The 27782-nt window shown below is 37.9% G+C and overlaps 1 protein-coding gene across 9 annotated transcripts in view; it reads right to left on the bottom strand.

Moving 5' to 3' along the window:
- LOC129761894 (cytoplasmic polyadenylation element-binding protein 2) overlaps positions 1-27782 on the bottom strand; it is a 693641-nt gene that overhangs the window by 228877 nt on the left and 436982 nt on the right. The window lies entirely within an intron of this gene.

The following is a 27782-nucleotide window of genomic DNA, read 5'->3' as shown; positions in this document are numbered from 1 at the left end:
AAAAAGATACAATCTTCAAAAAAAAAAAAATCAATCGCGCGCCTTTTGGAGTATTTTCAATAAGTAAGTCGAATTTACAAATTCCCGAACAGTTACAAAAACTCTTTTCAAGAGAAAATGGTTTCCAATAATCAAAGTCCTACGTCAAGCTTCTAGGCACAGAATCTTCTATGTTTTTTCAGAAAATGTTATACTACTTTCCCAAATCGAACAACACTATGAACCAAATTCAAAGAAAAATCGTACTGATGAATGAGTTTCTATGCACTACGGTTAAACGTATGTTTTGAACATAAACAACAGCCGAAGACATGACTATTCTAACACATGGCACGAAACAGCGTTAATGAACGTCAAACACGAGAACTATCACACTCTCAAACTGGTGTAAATCAAGACAGTTATGCTACCAGGTGGGTCAATACGTCAAAACCACTCTGCCGCTATCTTCATACTTACCTACATAACACGTTCGTCGCCCAACGCGACGTTTTTGAGTTTCTTGCGGGGCCCAACTTGCGGATAAAATACTAGATGAAGATCGAACATAGTTTGTAGACAACTTTTACATGATCTAGCGATATTTCTTTAAATTTGAAGACAAATTGACAACAATAACACATGCCAAAGTCATATTATATGGGTTTCGCAAAAAACTTCAGTACAAATAATCCGTACTATAAAATAATAAAAAGTATAGTATAAACATTAAAATAATATGGTTATGATTTTATTATTTTTCTACATATCCTATAGTTACATTTAGGTGTCCATTCTGTCAGATTCCGTTTAAAAAGGCTATTCAATTTGAACGAGGAAAGTGTCACCCATATCTGGGTGTCGGGGCGACGAACGTGTTAATACGCTTGGCCATAGTTTGTGAATTCTATTCAATACGAAATTTTACGTTTGAAACGTTTCTTTCTTCCTAAACCCAAAACGTGTATCTCCGAATGAAGTACGGTAAGTGGGGGCAATCTGGACTTCTTAAACAAATCACCTAGTATTTCTGAACTGTGACCAAGGTGCTTTGTCTAGTAAAAATGTACATTGAAACACTTATACCAAGCCATTCTACATATGTTATGAATGAACCAAAGTAAAATGATTATTTTCTAACCTTTTCAGCTTAGAAATAATATTTAAAATCGAATAATAAGAAGAAAGTTCTGATTTTTATTAAAAAATTCAAACGATTTTAAATCATCATTTTATTCGTTGTGCCATCTGGAAATCTAATGTAGATTCGTTAATAGTTTATCCTTCTTTTCATGACCACAACAAGTCTTCACTACAGCAAAGTTGATTTTGATTTTATGACACACAAAAGGAGCCCCAAAACCGATATAAATGGTACGATGTTTTATTATAAAGTTCAACAACTTTCGAGCTGTCGGGACGCACTCCGAGTGGCTGTGGAATCTCTGGAACGCCAATCCAGAAGGGCACGCAGGAGCAATGGAAGTTTGATTCAGTACGTTCAAGGATTTGAATTGAGCTCCGAGCTGTGCTCCTTTTCCTTCCGAAACGGGCAACATTTCGGCAGCTTCCGGTGGCGGGAGCATACCACGTCGCTGTGTCGTCATCGTTCCATCCGTGTGCGAATAAGGTCGAGCACCGATGTTTGTGGGCGCAAAGTTTAATCATTAACAACTTGGTACTAATTATAATTTAACAAGTGCATAAATTTGGGTCGGTAAACGTGACGAGTACATGTCTTGCCGAATACTTGCTCCTCGCTTGCTCACTCGTTCGCTCGGTCGGTGTTTTGTCTGGCGGGAGATTGTTGTGTGCGAAAAAGATTCATAAGTTCTGCGAGAACTTGTGTCATACTTTCGGCACAGGGATTACATGCTCTCGGCTGGAAAGTTTGGCTTTTTGAGGCTGATGTTATTGCGAAAACTTTACAAGGATTTATGTGCAACGGCTTGTGAATGAAATAGTTTTGCTCCTAACAACGCATGACAGAAAACACTTCCGGTAAGGGTTGAGCAACGTTCTTTCCACGGTTATTGTTGAAGAATTTTCAAGTCATCCTTCATGGCTGTTGAATTTTCTATGGGTTGTGTTTAGCACTCATTTAAAAAGTGATTGTGTGGTAATAGTCCAGCTACAAATCATAAAAATGCAACAGGGAAACGATAAGCTCTCCCTTCTCGTTGCTAACCTTAGTCTTTTCATGATAGGGTGCGATAAATCAATTTGGAGTGAAATCAAATTTCCAGCCCGTATATTTTCCACCCATCCGCCCCGACACAAATTGTAGTCTGTCTGTGGCAAACATTTTTTCATAGCAACACAAACAACCTAATCTTTCCGACACTCGCCGTTCGGAGTGAGTCTTCGCCGCCGTAGCTCCTTGAACCAACAAAAGGGTACAGCAAGGATTTGAAAACGAATGGTCTCCGTTCCCCTCGTTCTTTCTTGTTTGTCTCGAGCGGAGTTTCCCTGCCGGAATAACACGCTGCCGTTATCGTGCGGGATCAATTTGCAAAAGTGTAACGACTTCCGGAAATCATCTCACGTTTGCGAGTAATTTATAGTCACATTTCGAGCGTCCTTATTAAAATTCCACGCCCTTCTATCGACGAGATGAAACAAGAGAAGGTAAGAAGTTGGTTATCTGCTGCTGCGGGGACGAAATGCTTGATAAGAACAATGCCAGGTTTGGTGGAACAGGATAGTGACTTATACAATTGTCATTTTTTCAGCTAAAAATAGTCATACAGTTTTGGATGAATCGTAGCCATTTCCTCGAACTACTTTCCAAGGCTTTGGAAAATTAGTTCGAACTGTTTGCACAGAATGTTAGGCATCTATTCACGGACCCCCTGGAAAGAAGTGCTTCCGGATGCCTCGCGTGCGCTGCCAACTGCTTGAGAACATTCCCGGAAGCAACGGCGGCGGCGGTGGCAAATAATGCCGAGTCTTAATTTGTGCCCCCACCCTCCGGACGATGTGCGCTTTTCTCTTCCCCCATCATTCTGAACCGTAATATTTTTAATCTAATTAATTCTTACTTTGAACTCCGCCATTTTCCGCGCGCTGAGAACTCCTAATACTCTCTCTCTCTCTAAAGAGTGGTCGTAAGGCAAACACCAACGTCCGAATTTCGGCAAGAAGAATACCCTTGAAGAATAGCGGCAATAAATTCCGACGTAAAGTGACTTTTCAAGTCCCCGCGCTGCCAAATGGGCGGATTATGAGCTCAATCCTGGCGTTGTTGTCTCGGAAGTTTTCATTTTCCGCGAAAAGCTCTCTGTGCTCCGACGAAGGTCTCTCTCTCTCTCTCAAAGGCCTGATGAAAATAGGGTGAGACAAAAAATAGGGTTTCAGGGAAATTTAATTTGCCCAGTTTTGCGATGAAAAGCCGTGTGTCGGAAACTGTCAGGACAAAGATGGCACTCGACTGAGTGAGTTCTGAGTTCAATTTTACAGTCATAATGACCGCATCATTTTTACCTGATCTAAGAACGTCTTCAAAAAATGAATCCGTATTGTTTAAAATCCTATCCAAAATCTCGCTTCGAAGAATCGATTAGTTATCGTGGAGATCCATCGTTTAGAACAAAATGGGGTATATTGTGTAAATCAATATTTCGCAGCAAGTTCCGAATGAAAAATCAAGATAACTATTTTCATTGGCACCCTAAACCATACGTTTCTCGTATTCCGAGAAAACGAGTTACCGTTCTGAATCATATTTCGGACACTTTGTTCTAATATCTTGAAATGCTTAATGCACTGATGACATAACTATCAAATTAATATCACAATTGCTTCTTTAGAGTAAGCCCTTGGTTTCACTATCATTTCATATAAGAACTACATTTGAATTATAACATAATCGGCAAAAATCTGACAACACTACTCATTATCGTTTGTTTTTGACGTTTCCTTAGCGTGAGCACGTAGAATTTACCCGAATCATCAATATTTAAATTTCCCTCGTGTTTCATCAGTTCTGATCATCGTTAACAGTAACTGTGATTGCTTGGTAAGTGTTTCGTAGTTGACTATAATTTTTTTTTAACCCATTTGTTTATTTCAGGCTCATTAGCATTTTAGCTGTAACAGAGACGAATTTTAATCGTGTACATGTCACATGGTATTCATATATTAATTTTAGCACAGTTGCCATTTTAATTAGCACAGTTGCCATTTTTTGGCGTAAGAGTTTCCTTTTAGACTCTAAAATATAATCAAGTGTAATGTAATTTTCGTTCAAAAAATTACAAAATAAATTGCCCGAAATTTGAGTTCAATCTGTCCGAAATTTGATTTTTTTTCATAAAAAGTGTCCGAAGTTTGATATTTATTCGCTTCATTTGAAAATCATTTTACTTGATGATTTTTTTATGTTTTCAATCAAACAGGTTCCAAGGTAGGAAGCTTAAAAGCATATTGAACTAATTTATTGAAAATATGAACCAAATAATACCTGTGAACAAAGTTTAGATCTGTTTTCTGCATCATATGCCTTAAGCGTCCGAAATATGATTCAGAACGGTATAATCAAGTGTAATGCAATTGTCGTTCAAAAAATTACAAAATAAAGTGTCCGAAATTTGAATTCAATTTGTCCGAAATTTGATTTGTTTTTATTAAATAGTGTCCGAAGTTTGATTCTTATTCTCTTCATTTGAAAAGCATTTTATTCGATGATTCTTTCATGTTTTCAATCAAATAGGTACCAAAGTAGAAAGCTTAAAGGCATATTGAACGAATTTATTAAAAATATCAACCAAAGAGTACTTGTGCATGAAGTTTAGTTCTGTTTTCTGCATCATATGCCTGAAGCGTCCGAAATATGACTCAGAACGGTACGACCCCCAATATTTGTTCTCAGAAACTGTTTGTTGGCGCTGGGAGCACGACTTCAGGTTGACGCTTTGCGGTGTAACCCCGACTGAACCTCGACCATAAATGTCCGAATAGGCTGGTAACAAATACAGGGTCTTTCAGATTGAACGCTCACGCAAAAAAGTTGAACGAGGAAAGTGTCACCCATATCTGGGTGACGGGGCGACGAAAGTTATCGAAAAAGGGGTGGTCACATCGAAAATGTCCTAAATTAAGCTTTATTTTCGTTTAAAAAAATCGGTTCACTTTTGTAGAAGTTATTAAAATTTGTTGCGCGAGCGTTTAATCTGATAGACCCTGTAACAAAGAATATATCAAAGAATTTCATAAAAAAGAAAATTCTAATATAGTGGGTGCTTTGTATTTCATAATTGATCCTTTATGACATTATTTCGCGTTCAATAAGTATTATAGCGAACAATCGTGAATTAGCTAGAATTGAGGTCTGTCACATCAATACTAAACAAACAAAAACTAACTATATTACTGCTAATCAGGAAAAAAAAATTAGAGCTAAATCATAAACCCGGTTTGCCAGTAAAACACCGAAAAGTGTGAGTAATCTGGAATCTTTTGAATTGTAAGATGAAGTAACATGCAAATAAATTTTAGTTTAAAGCTGTGCTAAACGGTAAATTCGTTTGTGCTACTCAAAATCCGGTGTCCGAAGATATTTCCCTTGCTCGCCGCAACACTGCTACAACATTGAAATGCGGTTTTTAGTACAATAAATTCTTTTGGGTAAGGGCAATTAGAGTCATAATATGGCATGATTCAAACCGATATCCAAACTGGTGGTGTGAGGAGTAGAAAGAAACTTCGTAAGCTTTGAAAGTTTTATTGAACCTCTGCACACATATATTACACATTTTAAAAGTCGCTGTTGTCAGTATTCCTAGAGACAGAGCATCTTGAATCGTATAAATCAAACAGAACAAATATTACAAAGACAAACAACGGCAAGGAATCGTTTTCTCCCAGTTTCTCCCAATTTTGGGTGGATTAATTCCAATAAATCTGTATAAACATACACTTACATTCACCCACCTTCCAGCCACCCCGAGCAAAATAACACAGATTTCGAATGACAATTTTTCCACAATCTTGCGAATATTACTTGACGATTACTTTCAACCATTAGCCGCGACCATCAACCCTTTTCTTTTGTATCATTTTTGAGTTATTTATTATCGTCTGTAGCCAGGAGAAAACAGTAGGACATAAACACAGTTCCCACGGAATGTGGCAACCCTTCCGCCCATTTTAGGAACACACGACATATTCGGGTGTTCTCGCTTACTACCTTCGAAATACTTTCTTTTTTCTTCCTCCCCGCCACGAAGCGATAACAGATGAAATTATGATAGTACAAATATAATTTCTTCGCTTTGTCTGGAACGAAATGCCTAATAAACGCAGAAGGCAGTCGCCCCGGAACCGAGCCACCGAGATCGGATAATTTTCGAATTCCACCCTTTTTTTCCGCACTCGAGGAAAAACGAACCATAAATTCGGGGCCACGTATGCATCCTGCTTTGGGCTTGTGGAGTGGTTGAAGCTTTGCTGAGTTAAACGGAATGAAGGAGAAAAAACTTGGGAGGGGAGACGAAAGCAGGGTGTACATCTTTTTATTTTCCCAACCACACCCACCCACTGGGCATTTTTCCCATTTTATTTTCGTTTCGTTGTTCCATTCCCTGCACGCACCGAGAAAGAAGAATAAAAAAACTGCCTTTCTTCCACTGATAACGACCAGAGGAAAAGGACTCTCAATCTCGCAAACGGCAGGACCCAAAAGCTGGAATGAAAATCAGATTTCGTAACGTATTCCACTTCGCATTTTTTTTTCGTCGTGTTTTTATGTTGTTTTACGGCACAATGTGTGAGCGTAAAATATTTAACGATGGAAAAAGGAAAACAGAAACCCGGTGCCTAAAAGCTCAGGTGCGGGCTGTGTTTTGAGGGGGTGGAATTTTCCACCTGCCAGAACTGTGCTCCTCTACGACGGAACGCTGCGATTTTTTTTTTGTTTTGCGTGGGTAAATTTGCATTGCCAGAAATGTCGCGGAACCGTTTCCCAGACCTTCGGCACGCATAAATATTTCCGTCGACGTCGTCGTTTTGCTGTTTATTTTTGGGTCGTTTCTCGTTTTCCCCTCCTCGTCCTGTGGCACACCGTATGTGTGTTTGTTTCTCAAAACTCTGACGATGAAACGTGATCCACGACAGGATGGATGTCTCGAGTAGTGGGGACCCTATCTAAAGTCGAGACCGAGGGCGAATAGATGTTTTCCCGTTCGGTTCGGTGTCTCTTTTTTTTTTGGTTCACTGGCAAGGCGTGAAAAATTTCATCAGGTGACACCTGAATAATTCAGCGTGGAAAATGGATACGTGTGAATTTTAAAATTTTCACTCACTGTTCCAGTTATACATCAGGCAGGCTTTTTTTCATGTGTCGCGAGGCAGATTCATTTCAAAATTTGTGAAGACAAATTTAATTACATGTTTTTATGGCATTTCTCTCCGCGTTCCACTCGTAAACATACAACGCGCTGAATTTAATGCTCACGAAGTGAAATGTTTTAATAATCGCTTAGCGGAACGTGTTTGAACTTTTTCATTTTCCAGCTGCAGGTTGACTCACTTTATTTCTCTCACCGAAGATTATAGGAAAGTTGATCAGATTGTGTCCGGGGGGAAGGGGCCGAAACAATTTAAGTTATTTAATTCGGATTAGTAATTTTAATTGTTGTTTCAAGTGGGTGTAAATAGACACGGGTGTTTCATTTTAATGAGCGGAAATATAATATTTAAACACATTATACCCGCTTCAGAGATATTACAGCGAAAACGGCTATCCAATTGAATTGAATTGAAAAGCTAGAAAACATTCAGAATAAATTGACTCCATCAAGAGCTAGGATAATTTGAAGCCTCCTTTTAAACCTAATCAATCGTTCCAAAGCTTCGGTATCCCAAGAATGGTAAACTGAGCAACACATACAACGGGACTTTGCCCATCCTTTAAACCATTCAGGACAAAAGACAAATCTCCATTGATTAATTATTATGTTGGGCACTTCAACTCGCTAAGACCAGGTTTATCGCATTCGAATAGATGTGACAATGCCAAATTATCGAGGGGTTATTTAGAGATTGAAATCTGATGAAAATCTATCCGAAAGTGAGTCGGTTGGAGTGGGATAATGATCATGTTCGATTTTTCACGGCGTTTGAAGGCCTTTTCAGCCTCTTAGTATCGATTGTTCAAAAGCATTTCGAACAGTGACGGACAAAACGATGGGATATACATGGATTTTCGTAAGAAAATGGGAAGGGCTCACCCACAAGAGTTACCTGAAAATGAGGCTTAGGAGATGGAGTATTTTCCACGAGTGGAAAGTTTATTTTAATTCGAGAGAATTTTTTTTTATAAGGGAATACGAAGAATTTCATGCCAACTAGACTGGCTATTGGCAGCAATACCTCAGATACAGTGATGCTTCTGAATCAGGACGCTTTTTGATCCGGACACTTTTTCATTACATTCAATATCATGCCAAAACCATTACATTTTTTGCATGTTTTTTTTTGTCTTTATTTAAGAGCTTTCAACCGTAGGCTGGTTCGTCTCTGTAGATGTTTGCATGTTGAATTAATGTAACTGATAGTTACTATTGTGTCAATTTAGTGAGGTGTCAAACATAGTACCTAGCTGTTAACACAAAAATGTAAAAAATCAAAAATCAATGTGAATTTCACGAACCCGTGTCGGCAATAAAAAGCACATTCAGAAAATGATATTAAATCCGGACGGTCAAAAGTTGACGATTAAATTTCTCATTGAAGGAGTTGCATAAAGGAATGTTAGAAGTCTTAGTATGGAGTATGGAGTGTGGAGCAAATATTTTTGATCCGGGAAATCGCAAAACTCTTCGATATACAGGACGGGATCGATTATATGACCCGATTGTATGTACGTGGGTAACTTTGTAACTTTGTCTGTAGCGCTGGCCCACATTCATAGTCCCCTTCCTGTTGACCGATTGATTTGAAATTTGGAACACACCTTTATCTCTGCAGTCATTATAAAACTGCGTATTTCATGGTCTTGAAAATCCAAAATAGCGGCCGCTAAAAAATGGCGGATTTCATGTTTTCTCTAAACCTCATCAATATGAGTGTAAAACGAAAGGGCTTGACTAGTATAACACAGTTATTTATGAAAAATTCAAATCCAAAATGGCCGCCAGCACAAAATGGCGCCATATATATTTTTCTTCAAACCTTATCAATATGGGTATTAAATGAAAGGGCTTGATTAGAAGAATACAATTATTGATGAAAAATGTAAATCCAAGATAGCGGTCGATACAAAATGGTGGGTTACATATTTCCTCAGAATCTCATCAATACGAGTATCAAATGAAAGGGCTTGATTAGTAGAATATTATTGATGAAAAATGTAAATCCAAGATGGCGGCCACTATAAAACGGTGGAATACATATTTTCTCAGAACTCCATCAATATAGGTATCAAACGAAAGGGATAAAACACAGTTATTTATAGAAAATGCAAATCCAAAATGGCCGCCACCACAAAATGGCACCATTTTTTTTTTCATGTGTATCAAATGAAAGGGTTTGACTATTAGAACACAGTTATTTATGAAAAATGCAGATCCGAAATGAGCTACGTCAGTTTTCCATTATCTATAGTTAGTTGTTTCATTACATGCCCCACGATTTTATTTTAGTCTCATCAATGCCTCAGATTAATGAAGAAAGGGGTGGGATAACTTCTAACTGCTACTTGCCTAATTATTTTCTAGCTTTTAGTTTTAGTCTTTTAGTCATCTGTAATAATAGTCATAATTGAACCGTTGAACTTAAGAACTTAAGTGTTTTTTACTTATTTTATTTTTTAGTTTTTAGTACATTATCTGTATCATTAGTATATTTCTCTACAATAAAACCATTTAACAATTTGTTTGAAGTTTTGAATTTGCATTTTTCAAAAATAATTGTGTTCTACTAGTCATTCTCATTCGTTTGACACCCGTATTGATGGGGTTTAGAGAAAATATGTAATCCGCCATTTTGTAGCGGACGCCATCTTGGATTTACATTTTTCATCAATGACTGTGTTCTACTAGTCAAGCCCTTTCGTTTGATACTCATATTGATGGAGTTCTGAGGGAACATGTAATCCGCCATTTTGTAGCGGCCGCCATCTTGGATTTATATTTATCATGTTTCCATTTAGTCCCACTACTTATGACGCACCCGTTAATAAGTTCTACAATAATTAATAAATAATTTCTCTCAAAGAATTACAAAAACTGGTGTTCGGTTTTCAAAGCATGATTAAAAAAGTGTCCAGATTTAAAATCACGACACGATGAAAGAAACTTTGAATTTTGAACAAATATAGCATGGTTTTGTGGAATTATGTGATTCATAACTTAGATGAAGGCCCTCTACTTCTAATTCCATAGGAACGCTAATTTTTCACGCTCTGATATGTTAAAATTTTTTGTAGTTGAAGTTATATTCGTAAGCGCTTAAGCGTCCGGATTTCGAAACATTACTATAACTGTAAAATGTGGTGGGTGTAGAGAAGTTTGTCGTTGAGGCAACTATACATACTTGAATTATTAGAAAAAATTTAAGAATAAAGAGTATTCTAATTTTTTTAAAAAGAGCCATACTTTTTATCCTTAACTTTTTATAAAAAAAAACAACGCCATCTACAAAATTTTGGTCGAAGAATGAAATGTAGGAAACTGTTAAAATTTTCGTAAAAAATAACATTTTTTTAATTACACTGAAAAGAAATATTGAAACTTATTTGTCTAAGGATCAACTTTTTTTTTTGAATTCTCAAACAAAAAATATTATTATAATTTCCATGAAGTTATCCATACATCACAAGATGCGCTCTTTTTCGGAGAAAAAGTTTTTCTAGCATGCTTTTAAGTTTTTTTTTTTGATGAAAATGCAACTAATTCTAATCTTGTTTAAATTAAAAATAGCGATATAGTGTATCCGACAAAGTTTCAGATCTCATGAAAATATGAACTTTTATTGAAGACTGTCTGTCATAGTTTTTGGAATTTATTGCATTTTTGTATGGAGACTCCAGAAAAAAATGTTTCACTCGTAACATTTATGTTTGTAAATTCTCGCATTTGACAGGCTCTTGACATGTTGTATAGATGACTTGTTTGTAATTGTATTCAGAATTTAAAAAAGTAACACAGCAATTGAGAAAAATTGATTTTAATTTTCAAGATAGTTTGTCTCCAATTTTTGTTTTATTTGTTTGCTGTTTTTTTAATGGAAACATGAATAATTTCCTACATTTCATTCCTTAAGCAACATTTAAGAAACATTGATGTTAACGGTGGGTTAATGTTGGTTATTTTGTAGTTCTCACAATTTTTGAGTGAGAAGTTTTTTGAAATTTTGAGTTTTTCAACTTTTTTTTCGAAAGTCTGAACTCAAAAACTATAAAACCTTACGAAATGTAGGTTGAAGAATGTAGAATGTAGGAAATTGTTTAAGTTTTCAACCAAAACTATCAATGAAAACATTGTGAACATGAACATAAACATGAAACATTAAAAATGTTGTTGCTAGAAAAAAAACATTTTCCCCGTAAAAGTGTCCATCTTCTGATGTATGGACGGCTTGTTTGTTGGAAATTGTAAGGGATGTTCATATGTTTTTTTGGGAATTAAAAAATATGTATTTGAGAAAAATGAATTTCGACTAAATTTTTTTCAGTGTAATTTTGTTTGCATGTTTTACGAAAATTTCAACAATTACCAGCATTCCATTTCATTCCATTCCATTGACAAAAAAAATTGTAGATGTATAATTTGTTGAGTTAATTTTTTTTTTCGTAAAAAATTAAGAAACAAAAACTTCAGTCATTTTCAAAAAGTAGTCCAATTAATTTTTGAATATTTCAAGTATGCAAAGCAGCTTCAATGACCAATGCCCTTATATCCGTAACGTTGCACTGCTATCTGAGATGGTGCTGCCAACTCCTAAAACGTGATGGCATGAAAATCTTCAAACGCTTTTTCGCATGATTGTATAAACATTGAACAACGAGCATTATAAACATTTTCACTCATTTTGAATTAATATTGACGAACTTGTGGTTAGAGGAGACAAAACAAACAAGAGAGTGCGCGCTCGATGGATTTTCATGTGTATCGTATGAAGATTCGACGCTGTCAGAACAACGTCATTCTACGATGTCGCGAGCTGTGCCAACAATTCATAGTCGACATGTACGCGAAGGTAGAGAGCGAACGACTGTGATTCATACGACACAATAAAAAAAGCGTCGTTAGGGAAAAAATACATTCACTTGTGAGACGCTATCATGAGCTAGGCCGACACAGCCTTTGTCATTTTCAGGTCAAACGGCATGAATTGTCATGAGTTGAACACGTGAGTTCAAACAAAAAAAAAAAAAGGAAACTTCCATGAGCTTCATTACAACATTACACGTATTCGGTCCCATACGTTGCTGAATGTACTCAGTTGAACGGCGAAAGAAACTTTCTGCCCAAATTTTCACGAAATACGCCGTGTGAAAATCAATTGTTGTAATTTCCTCGAAAATTATAGATTCGTCTACTGACCAACTACTCACCCGTATTCTGAAATCCAATCGAGTCAGAATTACTCAGGAAAAAAAAAGAAATTTTGCATTCCGTAATCCGTTCGACTCAAGTTCAATCAAGTTCTGCAAATGTGGCAACAATGTCACGCAATTCAACATAGACCACATTGTGCTATGTGCTTTTAGGTTAGGATCAGGACTATTTCTTCTAAGTATTCATATATCATCGAGTGATAATTTCCATTCAAATTTTATCAATTTAAAATTGTCCTTCGGGCCTGCTTATCTCATAGAGAGTAAATTGCCCCACAAAAACGGAATACATTATTTTGACGTTTATTTCGGGTCATGGCAAGATTGCCACATTTGCATAAAACAATTGAATTTGAGTCGAACGGATTTCAGAATGCAAATGACGATTTCGATCAAATTGTGAAATCCGAACGAGCAGATGGAAAATGTGCAAAGAGTTTTCCTAAAGATTCCACCAACGGTACGATCAGAAGCCTAGTCGAATATCCAATATATCAACAAAGAAATACTGATAATGGTGGACAATAATTCACAAATATCAACAATGCAGAAATTGACATAGAAAATAATTGGGTAGAACAGAAAAATCAATGCTCATATTAATGTTGTGTTCTGTAGTTCGGTGAAAAGCAATAAATTTATTCAATTGAAAAATCGTAAATAAAGGAAGCAATATGGCTATGTTTCAATTTCTAAACACCGATGTGAATACTCCTCGATTGAATGACAACGACGAAATAATGCGTCACCAAATTTGCCTGAGAGTTTATCTGGCATTCTGAAACCCAAACAAGATCGACTTCTGAATTCCAAAATCCGTCTGCGATTTAAACCTATTCGACATATGCAGAAGTGACAGCATTGCCTTGATCCAAACAAACGTCAAAATCAATCATCCGTATGATTGAACTTGCCGCAATACAGTTTTAAATTGATGGAATTGTTACTTGGTGCTATTCAAATACTTTAAACACGTATTCCTCACCGTTTACATTTCTTTTTATTATTTTCCAGGTATTTCCTTTGAAACTTTATCAACATCACTTTCACACACAATTATGTTTCGCCTCAAGGCAATGGAGCTACTTTTGCAAACGTCGATTGGGTTTATATCTCGGATGGATTTTAGAATGTTTGAATCTCGGATGAATTTTACAAGTCGATCTCGTTCGGGTTACAGAACGCAATATCGTCTGGGTGTACAAGCAATCCAACAAGATACGTCATGAAATGCTTGATTGCTCCGAAATTTCTGAATTACTTCGCACCGATAAAGCACTTTTTCTTCTCAATAGATCACAAAAGTCACGAACGCTTCTCGTTTGTTTATCGAATGACTCATGAGCATTGTCATTCCCGGCAGCATAAGCATCGAACACTCTTACGTTCAAGTAGTTTTATTCGTTTTATTTTATCGTTCACATCCGATTAATCTTATGGATCGTTTAAAAATTCAAACACATCTATAATACACTAACTATTTTTGACGTAGGACTACGCCTTGAATTTCTATATACGGGGGTCACTTAACAAAAATGCAACTACGCGAACCGTTCTTACGAAAGGTACCATTAGACGGGAAATTTATCCAGAAAATCCAGAAAGAAATTTATTATTCGCCCTTGACATCAAGAATGAAAATAATAAAACAAGTGAGTAATTGAAAAAAATAAAAGAGGTATGTTTTGCGAGTAGATGCGAAGGTAAATCATGTATTATGCATTCATTCTTTCAACTTCGTTCCCAAGAATGTTGTAAGCAACACAAAATTGTGTGCAATAGATCGATCTATCAAATAAATTAGCAACAACTTTTTTCGAATGTAGACATGTTGAAGCAAGATTTCATGCATCACTCAAATTTCATGCAAGATTTCATCAAAGTCACATCACACTGATCGTTCGTAATTGGGCCGGAAAAATTATATAGTGCTCGAATTTTACTCGCTAACTGGACTGTAAGTATTTTCAACTTATTTTTTGTTTCTTCCCAATAAACTTCATATTCAATGTAATCAATGACATTATTTTTTACTGATCCACATTTAATTCATCTACCATGCCACCCTGCTATATGTCACACTGATATTCATTAATCATTTCCAGTTGGACAATTGAACTTCCTATCAGAAGCTTATTTTCTTTTTTTGTTCGTTACAAACCGTTTAACGGTTATGAGTACATATAACAAACGGCCCTTTTCAGGGCTACTATTTGGAGTTTCAAAAGAAACTAAGACTAACAGATTTCTGAACAATGAAATGAATTACATTTAAAAAACAACTGTTCTAAACAATCACAGTCCTGCATCAAACTTCCGTCCGTGCCCCTAGGCTCAGACCTTTCTACTTTTTATTTAACAAACCTAATATTCTCTATGAATAATTTATTAGGCAGAACAATGTTTGCCGGGTCAGCTAGTAAAATATAAATGAAGTAAAAATAAAATTGTGAACAGATGATGGAAAACTCAAACGTTTAAAACATCATTATTCTGTGTTGAATTTTTTAATTTTTTTATTTTTCATCTCAGTGTATTTTTACAAACCACCGTAAAAAATACACTAAGAAAAAAGATCATTAGAATTTCCGAAAAATCTGGACGTAAATGTTTCGATCATTTAAATTTGTTAATCATTTGTTAATAATTTTCCGAATGAATTAATTAGAGATATTATTCAATTGGCGCTTCATTGTCGTGCTTGACTGTGCTAGGAAGGGAAAAAATGTCCTCAAGCTTCTGTGTGATTACTCTGATAATCCTTAACTGAATTTTCATGAATGGAAATACACAACATATTGATCCTAGTATTATGTTTCGCAGCTGGAGCAGCTGACTGTATAATTACATTTAAATGTTCAGTGTCTTTGAATTTGGCAGATGGAAACAATCTAGCCAGTACCATCCGGTATTGGAAGATCAAGTGTCAATAGAAAACTGTGAAGAAGGAAAATTTGATAGCAAAATGTTGTTGAAGAAATATCAAAAGTGCATTGTCATCCCAGCAATCCATAAACTTACGGTCGGAGACTATCAGATTTATTTCATGCAAAGTAAATTTTGTGAATCCAACCGAATAATAGTCAGTGGAGGTGAGACGCCCTTTTTCAAACTTTGCGCGAGCTAATGCTCGCCACCATTGCGAATCATTCATCCAGGCAACCATGAATAAACATAATTAGAGTCGGTTTCCGGTTGCGGTGAACATGTTTTCCACTAAAGTGAGCACATATTTCACTAACGTCACGCGTCGTGAATATTCCAAATTGTTTCCACTCTCTCCAACTCGATTGTGCGAAGGGAAAAATCGCAACTTTACTCTGTTTGCGAACAATTTGATGTACTATGGAACATTTACACACCCTGCTCCTGGTGTATTTTTCCCAACGATTTTCCCCTTCGGTACACGGTACGCGTAAAACAAATAAATTATGAAATTTAACTAAATTGGGAAACAAATTAAAACATGCAACCAGCCAGTCAACCAAACGTGCGAACGCAACGAATCCATATGCACATTTCTGGATGCAAATTTATGTTTACGGCTCAACGAACTCACTTATGGGAACTTGGTCCTCCCCCAACATATGTTTTCATCCCCCAGCTCACACACCCGAAACATATTTAAGCTCGAGGTGTCAATGCGGCGCATTAGAAGAATGAAACAAAAACTACAGTGGCCATAATGAGTTTTTGACTTTGCAGCAATCAATTTTAAAGTCCCATTAACTGCTGGCCTAGCAGCAGGGTTCTCGTTTACACGCCATTTTTCGCATTTCATTTTAATGGTGTTTGAATTATGCTCACAGGCATGGTGCGGATATCGAGTACATGTTTTTGACCAGTTTGGGAAATAGTCGACCCCTTCGGAATCATGCTACACTAGTGTTATATTTTTCCGATGGGGAGAGTTTTTCACTGAAGTTGGATTCGCAGCTCGCATTGGTGTCATTTGAATAACTCAAATTGAGGCGATGGTGGAGTGAATACGAGGGCAGTCCGATAAGTACTTAGTCTACAGAAAAAACAAAAATGTTGGGAAAGTGGCGATTTATTTCTCAACATAGTCTCCTTTGAGCTCGATACACTTGACCCAGTGATGCTCCAACTTCTTTAATCCATCTGAAAAATACGTTTTCTCGAAGTCTGCAAAGTACGCCTCTGTGGCGTCGACGACTTCCTCATTCGACTCAAATTTCTGCCCAACGAGTAACTTTTTCAAGTTTGGAAACAAAAAAAAAGTCACACGGGATCAAATCTGGAGAATACGGTGGATGGGGCAGCAGTTCGTAGTGCAATTCGATCAATTTGGCCGTGGCGACGGCGGAATTTCCTTTTTTTTCATTACCACCCTTCTGCGACCATCACTCGGTTGTGATGGTTGGGCGCTTTTCAGGACCACCAAATCATTATCAAAAGTTTAACAATGTAATTTTTCATACATATTCGAAATCAGCATGCAAAAGATAGCATAACGTAATCCTATGTCAGCTGTGCGGTTGTGTCTCAGACACTCCTGTGACCTGTAAAAAATTATTGTTATGATGAAAAATACCGAAACATTTTTATTGGGTGTGCAAACTTAATTCATTCGGTTGTGTGCATGAAAAACATATTTATTTCAAGAATAAATCGAATAAATTCATTAATCAAAGTATTGCCCATCGCTAGTCACTACTTTTCCCATCTTGCTGGCACTCGGTCAGATTCCGTCGCGAAAGAATGGTTAATTCTTTGAAGTCAAGAATGAATTCAGCCAATTTAAAATTTGTTCTAAGGGAAAGAGCATTCCATTCAAAGCGTTCGGCATCGATCGAAACATATGGTAGTCGGAAGAGGCAAGGTCTGGACTATGAAACGGGTGAATCAGAATTTCCCACCCGCTACTTTCAAAATTGTTTTCAACTCGAACAGCAACATGAGGTCGAGCGTTGTCATGGTAAAATATTATCGAATCATGCTAAGTTGCATAATCTGGACGTTTTTCGCCAATAGCTCGCTTTAAACGGATTGTTTGTTGCCTGTAGAGGTCTCCATTGATCGTTTGTTAGTGGATCATACCCTTTTGATCCCACCAAATACAGATCATTACTTTGGCACCGTGGGTATACAGCTTCGACGTTGATGTTCTTGGTTAATCAGGCTTTCGTATGATATTCACGTTTTGGATTGTCGTAGTGAATCTATTTTCCGTCCCCGGTAAGGATCGAAAGGATGCAAAAAAGACTTCCTTTTGTGCTGTTCAAGAAAAATTTCGGACATGCAAAATCGCCGTTTCGTATCTTTTATTTTCAATTAGCGTGAGACATAATTTCTTTGCGTTTGGATGTATTGTGTGGCTTTGAGACGTTTAGAACTATCTCGTCGAGTTACTTCTAATGATTCTGAAAGCGATATTTTGTTTAACATGAACTTTGATCGAGTAATGTCTCTAACTCTCTGCGTCGGTTAACCCGAGCGCTTTTTGTCTTCAAAACTTAAATAACCACTCCAAAACCGTCCAAACCATTCCTTTCAAAATCTATCTGATGATGCAGAGTCACCACAAACTTCCACAAGCAGTCGATGCGCTTCAGCTGCACTTTTTCTCCCATGGAAAAAGAAAATCCAAATTTCCCGCAAATGGTGACTCTGCACCATTTGTATCGAAATTCGCCATTTTCAACACAGTAAAAATTGAACTTGTTGTGTGTTGTGTGTACTTGTTAACGATATTTGGTTGACAGATGTCGACACATCACGATTCAGCAAAAAACCAGCTGTCACCGTTGAGTATTCATAGCACCTTGAGCCATCTTGTGGAAACGGAACGAATTGAGTTGCACACTCACTATTTCGATCGAAATACAAATGTTTCTTGAAATATCTTGCGTCAATTTTTGGGTACTCTGTTCGGACAGTTCTATAACGAGTTTTTTTTCGCAATCTTGTCATCTTTCAGCATTCCAAAACACATTGACACATTTTTCAGCATTTCGATAACAATTGTACAATTTTTCTCGATAGGGCAGAGTTAGAAGTATCTTTTTAAAACTGAATGGAATTTTGATAACTTTCCAAAACTTTCCAAAGAATTTTCTGTCAACACATTTTTGAATCGACCACCAGAAGCGCTATAGTAAGATTGACAGCGCGTCAAATATAAAATAATCAACTTTATTGCTATTCAAGCAGTTCTGATATCATATCAATTCAATTATTTGCCATTCTTCAATATTTTAGCAATTAGTAGCAGACTAGGTGGTGCGGAGTCAATGGAATATATTTTTCATTTGCATTTTTCTTGAACAAAATCCCTTACTCCTTTTTCCCCATGCTGTCTTTTTTTCCGCATGCTGTCAGATGTTTCTTCTATAAAAGGAGCAAACGTTTTCGTGACTCGGGCTTTGTACAAATTTATTTACCTTCTAGACCGAACCAGAATTGAAATAAATGTTGTAATTTGTGTGATTCGTACTTTTTAGTTGTTTTAATAAAAAAAAAGTTCAAATAATATAATTCTAGAGTTCAGAATAATAAAATCTAATATTTGGCGAGCAGAGAAATTGAATTATATTTTACCTCAGAGAAATTTAGAAGTCAATAATACTGAAATCTGGGGTTGCGTGTCCGCTACTAAGCGAACGATCATGAGCTCATAACTCGCGCCCCTCAACTGACCATCTTAGTGTGTTATTCTAGCTGTTATGTCCACGCAACAATCATCATGTGTCGGTAATCCCAGTCTCTTACCGCTCACATTTTCGGTCTGCTGCATCGGTATTGACACTATTAATAACGCAACAAAGGAAGCCTCATATCAACAGCCCCGCTGTGAATAGCCCAACTGTGGACATTCGAACAATAGCAATATTCTTACGTCGAAAAAAGGCGACATGTGTTGTGCATCGATAGAATAGGAATTCTCTTGTGCCTAAAAGGCTACTGTGTTATAGATAAAACAAATGTTTATCGATAGATAGCGATACTCTTACGCCTCAAAATAGTAACAGTGTAATATACAACAAAAGTTATCTTAAGATAAAAAATGTACACGAATGACAGCTGTTACAGCTGAATTGCTAAATAAGCCTAATAAAATAAAGGGTGTGTCACATCAAATTGCATCACGGAAAAAACGCTGTAGAAATTTAATTTTTAGGAATTATATCTTCAGCTTTCGCTTATAATGAGATAAGAGTGTATAGATCACGTTGGCCATGTAAATTTCACTGTAAATTTTTCGTAAATTTGGAAAAATGTCGTCGAACGAAAAAGAGCATCGTGAATTAATCCTGCGCACTCATTTCGAGAATCCGGAGTTGTCACATCGGGACATCGGTAAGATGCTGGGAATCGTCCAATCCACGGTCAGCAGAGTACTAAAACGATACTTCGAGAACCTAACCATCGACCGGAAGGTGAAGAACGGCAGAAATGGATGCTCCGTCAGTGAAAAAGATCACAAGCGCGTAGTTAAGCAGTTTAGACGTGATCCGAGAAGTTCGGTCCGGGATGTCGCCAATAAGCTGAATTTGTCAAGTTCATTCGTCCAGCGGACCAAGCAGCGGGAGGGCCTGCGTACATACAAGGTTCAGAAGGCTCCTAACCGCGACGAAAGGCAAAACATGGTGGGGAAGACGCGAGCCCGGAAGCTGTACACCGAAATGCTGATGAAGCCGCATTGCCTGGTAATGGACGACGAAACCTACGTCAAAGCGGACTTTCGTCAGCTGCCGGGCCTGTTGTTCTTCTCCGCAGAGGACAAATTCAGCGTTCTGGAGGAGATTCGCAAGCAGAAACTATCCAAGTTTGCCAAAAAGTACATGGTGTGGCAAGCGATCTGCTCTTGCGGAAAGCGGAGCGACCCCTTCGTGATGACCGGCACGGTAAACGGGCAGGTTTACCTTGAGGAGTGCCTACAGAAGCGCTTACTACCACTATTGAAGCAGCACGAGGGCCCGACCATCTTCTGGCCGGATCTCGCTTCGTGCCACTATTCAAAGGACGTGTTGGAGTGGTACGAAGCCAACGGGGTCACCTTCGTGACAAAGGAAATGAACCCGCCCAACGCGCCGGAGCTTCGCCCAATAGAGAAATATTGGGCGATTATGAAGCAGGCCCTCCGGAAGAACCCAAAAGTTGTCAAATCGGAGGCGGACTTCAAGAGAAAATGGATTTCTGTTCAAAAAAAACTACAACCTAACGTTGTACAGAACCTTATGGACGGGGTAAAGAGGAAGGTGCGAGCATACGGGCTTGGGCTCGAAGTATGAATAAAAAGAAAATGCCAAAAGTCGCCGTCTACCGGATTTTATGGTTGTATGATGAAAATGTAAACAAACCGTGTGTTTTTTCAATATACCGTGCCGTTTTTCACGAATTCCATTACAGTTTATGCAACATACAAATATGCTGTGGAAGAGTCGGATTTACTGAAGAGGTTTCCGCCTCATAAACCATTGTTTTGTTTCACGATGCACAATACAGAACCGAAGAAGCGTACCTTCTTTGAGATTAGTATGCTCGAAAGCAGTTATAAAGTTTCAAACATTCAATGAAAATTATTTTGAAATGTTGTTTGCATGGCCAAATCGCATAGTCCCGACCCTTAAGTAATCATTATTAAAAGAATTATTGGATTTTTTCACCAGAGTCTATGAAAAGTGGGCCTGAAAAGTTGGACAAATTGTCCTAACAAAAAGGAAAATTGCTTATGATACTGATACTGAAAAATATGATCATAATGTTGAACATAACTGTCGCTCGATTTGTATCGTCGTTCCTGATTACAAAAGATATTGACCAGAAATATCGTAACATTTCATCGAAAAAGGGTGTTGATAAGCAACCATGTCTGAAATCTGCGGATCAGCACCATGCATTCCCTTCCACCAAGTAAGTAAAATTACTCTCAACGATTTCCTCCGGCAGGTGAAATAGGAAATATCTGCCAGGCCCACAATACATTGCAGGTTGCATGTCCTTTCAATAACGGCTCCTGAAAAAAACACGAAAAAAAATGCTAGGGACACAAATTCGTATATAAGAAGGCGCTCGCTCGGTAATCCATTCAGTTGTGATTGAAAAGTGACGGAAAACCCAACAATGTTTCGTTCGGTGATTTCGAAAGCATACACAGTTTGCTGACGAGCGTCGAACGAAAATGAAGTGTCTTTCTTAAGACAGGTCGAGAGGAAGTTTGAAGTGGTTTTCTTTACAAAGGCCCTTCTCAGGGCTAGAGACAAATGTACTTTGAAGTTTGAAGTCTCTATAATTCAAAAAGAAGAAGAAAAAGAAAAAGGAGAAGAAGAAGAAGAAGAAGAAGAAGAAGACGGGAAGATGGTCTCGCTCGTTCGCTTGAGCACTATGCACTTCTCTCCCATTCCATTCTTTATTTATCTTGGGACATTCGACTGGTGAACATCATTTGCTGGACGGGTTTCGGCGAGAGATCGACAGCCTTTCTCAAGGCGCGAGTGTAGAGGAGTAACGGAAATGTAGTTTTTGCCAAGAGTCTTTAATTTAAAATGTTTAAGGCCACTTTAATTGAAAATTCTTCCTTCCTCCCAATTCAGCAGCCCAAAGTATTTAGCGATACCAATTAACTATGAATTTGATATTTTAATAACTAGCTGACCCAGTGAACTTCTTACCGCAGAAAATTGATTTTTATATGAATTCTTTCAAACATACACGTTTTATTACTAAGCGATCGTCCATGGGCTTAATCACAAAATCCTTCATTGAATAATCTTCTAATTGGCCCTTTACAATTTCCTTTTACTAGAAATTTCCTAGTGATTCTACTAAAACTAAAATTAATTTTCAGACACAATTTTCGAACAAGATTCTTGATTCATCGCAAATAACATGTTTCCCCGTTACGTGGAATACATGTTTGATACAGAAAAGTAAATTCTCATTAATATTTTTTTATTTACACAGCATGTTATTTCATCTGCGTATCTATTGCCATTTTCGCATAACATCAACGAAACACGAAACCTAATTCCGCAAACGCGAAACGCGGACTAACAATGATGTCATTTTGTAGAACATATGGTAATATCCTTTTTCAATTTTTTCTCACTACAACCTTGATATATTTATATTTATTTAGTTAGAAGAAGAAAATAGAAGATATAGAAGTGCGTTATTCTGTCTGAAGAGCAAGTTCTACTTTCGAACAATATATGGTAATATAATTTTCATATTTTTTCATATGGTAATTTAATTTTCCGAATCCTGCCATTTTTCTACCAAGTTTTCTGGATTTTTCCGATTTTCCTTTACGTAACATTGATAAACAGGCAAAAACAAATGTAACAAAATAAAAATCATTCATCGTCGACAACGCCAAGTAATCGGACGTAAGTGCTCTCTATCTCGTTACCGTAATCGAGTACTACGAATATCGAGTACCGTTAGTTTTTTTCCCCGCCCTGGGTTTTTTTTCGTCGCGCATTTATCTCACCGTGGATAAAGTGGATAAACATCAGTGAGAGAAGAAAAGTTAGCCTCAAAGGCAGGCAAAGTGGCTGGCTTTCGATTTTCGTCGAAACGCCATTACGGGCATTGATGGTCAATCGCACACTAATTGGAATTGGCCGTTCGTTAGTGTGAAGAAGTGTTCCAGACTACTCCTTGGTGGTGTGATACACTATCTCGTTTGTGCCGAGCACACAGCACGCGATCGGGTGATCGCTGAGTACAGCAGCACCGGTGTGTGCAATTAGGTATTTTTAGAAATAAATATATTTCAAGATTTGATAGAAATAAGATTTCAATAAAATATAATGATAATATTTCATATAATTGCCGACTATGGCTAATAGAGAGGGATCTCCTAGTATGGAGAACTCTTACAATGAAAATATTGAGACTACCTTGGTTGCCCAGAAAGGGGCCGGAAAGTCGCTAAAACGCTTAACAGAAGATTTATCTTCTGAAGAAGATTCAACCAACACTAAAAAGCGCCCCTCCAAGAAATCCGTAAATCTCTCCTCCCGATCGATTCACCCTCCTGTTTCCACTCAACCTTCGACCTCGTATTCCTCATCTGTTGTCTCCGATCCCCCTCAACCATCCACTTCGTCACCACCTTCTAACGACACCGTTCCCGCGCAAACCTCGTCCTCGTCTTCCCCTTCTGTTGTGTCCTCTCCCCGGGTCAAGGTTTATCCAGAAGATGCACCTGGAACTGGTCCCTGGGTTGTTTTCTTTCGGCCTAAACCAAACGGAAAAGCGCTGAATGTTATTCAGATCACGAAAGATCTAACAAGATATTCCCCCGTGATCGATGTTTTGAAAGTTAGACCGAACAAACTGCGTGTTATCGTGGGTGATTGTAAACATGCAAACGATATTGTGATCGCCCAGAGGTTCACCCTAGAGTATCGCGTGTACGTGCCGTCCCATGATGTAAAAATCTCGGGGGTAGAATTCTCTCTTGCTCGCCTTGCTTGTAACAATTCGACTCCAGGAACGGATAGAATTAAGTTCAACTTGTTGAAAAACCTCCCTGATGTGGCGAAACATTACTTGTTGAATTTATTCAATCGGTTTCTGGAGCATGATATTTTCCCAGATGATTGGAGACAAGTGCGAATTATAGCTATTCAAAAACCCGGAAAACCCACTTCCGACTTCAATTCGTACCGCCCAATAGCAATGCTGTCTTGTATACGGAAATTGTTGTAGAAAATGATCTTGTTTCGCCTCGATCGATGGGTTGAAACGAATGGCCTACTCTCAGATACACGATATGGGTTCCGCAGGGGCAAGGGGACGAATGATTGTCTTGCGTTGCTTTCTTAAGAAATTCAAATGGCTTACGCCGAAAAAAAAACAAAAGGCTTCAGTATTCTTGGACATAAAGGGGGCCTTTGATTCTGTTTCAATAGAGGTTTTGTCAGACAAATTACACTCTCGGGGTCTGTCGCTTCTATTGAATAATATGTTATATAACTTGCTTTGTGAGAAGCATTTGAACTTTTCTCACGGAGATTCGGCAGTAAGTCAGTAAGTCGGATTCGGCAGTAAGTCGGTTTTCTTACATGGGCCTCCCTCAGGGCTCATGTTTAAGCCCCCTCTTGTACAACTTCTATGTAAGCGACATTGACAATTGCCTTACACAAAATTGCAGCCTGAGACAACTTGCAGATGATGGTGTGGTGTCTGTCGTAGGATCAAACGAATCCGACCTGCAAGGACCCTTACAAGATACTTTGAACAATTTTTCAACCTGGGCCATTGGGCTAGGGATCGAATTCTCAACGTCTGGTTCTTGGGGTCTGGTTCTACTCCAAATGTACTTGGGGGGCCCATATTAGGTATCTGAGTAAAAAAATGTCAACAAAGAATAAACTTTCTCTGTACAATTACCGACACCTGGTGGAGAGCCCATCCCGAAGATATTATAATGTTGTATCGAACAACTATTCTCTCAGTGATGGAGTATGGCAGTTTCTGTTTTCAATCAGCTGTCAAAACACACCTCATTTAACTCGAGCGAATTCAGTATCTTTGTCTCCGTATTGCGTTGGGATGTATGCCCTTAACGCATACCATGAGTCTCGAGGTTTTGGCAGGCGTACTCCCACTAAAAGATCGCTTCAATTTATTATCTCTTCGCTTCCTCATCCGGTGTAAGGTTATGAACCCATTGGTGATCGGGGATTTTGAGCAGCTGATCGAGCTAAATTTTCGCTCCGGATTCATGAGTTCATATCATGAATTCGTCTCCTTGCAAGTTGATCCTTCTTCGTATATTCCCAACCGTGTTTGTTTTCCTGACTACATCAATTCCTCTGTGCATTTTGATCTGTTCATGAAGGAGAAAATCCATGATATTTCAGATTATCTTCTATCGGGGATCGTTCCTACGATCTTCAATGCAAAGTATGGGCGTATCAATTGTGATAATATGTACTTTACTGATGGGTCCGCTATAAACGAGTCCACAGGATTTGGAGTGTTCAACGTATTTTTTAGCACCTCCCACAGTCTTCAGAATCCTTGCTCAGTGTATATTGCTAAATTGGCAACAGTACACTGGGCGCTGGACAGCGTCGCCTCACGACCTGTTGAACACTATTACATTGTAACGGATAGTCTTAGCTCTGTCGAAGCTATCCGATCAGTGAGGCCGGAAAAGCACTCGCCGTACTTCCTCGAGAGAATACGATAATTTTTGAGTGCTTTATCCAGACGCTGTTATGTCATTACCTTTGTCTGGGTCCCTTCACATTGCTCAATCCCAGGCAAAGAGAGGCCTGACTCATTAGCAAAGGTTGGTGCAATTGAAGGCGACATTTATTAGCGTCAAATCGCCTTCAATGAATTTTATTCTTTAGTCCGTAAAAATACCATCGCAAACTGGCAACGTAAGTAGAACGAAGATGAATTGGGCCGGAGGTTTCACTCGATTATCCCTAAGGTTAGCCTCAAACCATGGTTCAAAAGTCTGGACTTGAGTCGGGACTTTATTTGTACCTTCTCCTGACTCATGTCCAATCACTGTTCGTTAGACGCGTTACTCTTTCGTTTCAATCTGGCCGGTAGCGATCTCTGCATTTTTGGCCGAGGTTACCACGACATCGAACACGTTGTTTGGTCGTGTGAGGTGTATCTTGTTGCCAGATCGAATTTAGAAAACTTCCTTCGGGCTAGAGGAAGACAGCCCAATGTGCCGGTGAGAGATGTATTGGCTCGGTTAGACCTTGATTACATGTCCCAAATATATGTTTTCCTTAAAGCTATCGATGTTCGTGTGTGATTATCCTTATATCCTTGTACCCTGCTTTTCTTCCTTTACGAGCAATTGGTACCCTTGCTATAATCAGGAGAATAAGTTTAAATGAAAATTCACAATAGATATATGAATAGATTTAAGAATTGAGTGTTTGTGATTATCAACATTGTAGTAATTTCCTTATATACCATCCTTTTCCTGAAAAATTATGTCACCCTTCTAAACTCAGGTCCACCGAGTAATTGGTTTCCCACATTACTAACCATAGATTTAAGAAAATTGTTTGTATATATATATATATATATATATATATATATATGTGATATTTTGTGTATATATATATATAGTTTTCCTTCCTAGAGTTTTGCGCTTACCAACATATTTGACGAACCATTTTTATTTATATAGCTTCTATAAGAATTATTCAGGTATATTTGAATAGTGAAGTGCAGAGTGCTCTTAAAAGTCTAGTTGATTCAAGAGAAAAACAAGAGATAGAATTTCTTAAAACTGTGGAAATTTTTCTACCATTGTACATCGAAAAATGGGAAAGAGGAAACACAACAGTATAAATGGATTGTATTCAAATCTATTTCTAAATGACCAGAGATTCGAAGAAGCATCTGTAAAAAAATCCTGTTATAAAAATATAGAAACTATGAAAGTTATGAGTATTGTCAAACAGAAAATTCACTTCAATTTAACAATGACATTTGTCACGTTTCAACACATTTTACGATAAAATTTCCAAAAATCATAATCTTCTTCGCAATGTATCTACATTGTCTAAATATTCGTTGTAGAGTACAAAGCACGTATTACTATGTCTTTCCGTTTTTCCTGATTTTAATCTTGAACTATTTGGTCAGTTTACCCAGGTAGGAGTGAAATATCACACAACAATTCATATGTTTTATTGAGTTTAAGTACAGCTTTAACCTGCTTATGAAGTAGTTTACGCTTATTTCAAGCGAAGAGCGAAATAACACGTATCTAGAAACGACGAAAAGATTAATCAGCACGAAATTCAAATGCATTCCTTCTCTCAATCTGCAATTCCAATATCGCATAAACGCTCCGTTTGCGCTGCATGTCATATCATATCGCTGCTCATATTCCGTGCCCCATCATGTTGTAATATTCTTACATGCCAGATACGAACAAATTGTGACCTATCAGCCAGCCTTGTTTCGATGTTTTATTCATAACCAATTATTTGAATTAGAGCAAACTTGTTTCGCACCACCCCACATGAGGCACCCTCTGGCAGCCATTCAATAGGGAAAAAGTGAAGAAGTCAGCAATTCCAAGTGACAAGTGATTTACGTTGAAATATTTAGACGTCCCCTCCTTCCCCCTTCTCATGCGATGGCGGTGGATTGGCGCCAGGTGCGGGTTCTCCCCACAAGTCATTCTGCCACACCTCAATCAAGATGTTGCCGAAGTTTTTTTTTCTTTCGTTCCAGGGAAACTTGTTAGCGTAAGCCACCGAAATGGTGGCAAACAGTC

The sequence above is a fragment of the Toxorhynchites rutilus genome, chromosome 1 (assembly GCF_029784135.1).
Source record: "Toxorhynchites rutilus septentrionalis strain SRP chromosome 1, ASM2978413v1, whole genome shotgun sequence".
NCBI classification, from domain to species: Eukaryota; Metazoa; Arthropoda; class Insecta; order Diptera; family Culicidae; genus Toxorhynchites; species Toxorhynchites rutilus.
This window is presented reverse-complemented; position numbering and strand designations above follow the sequence as displayed.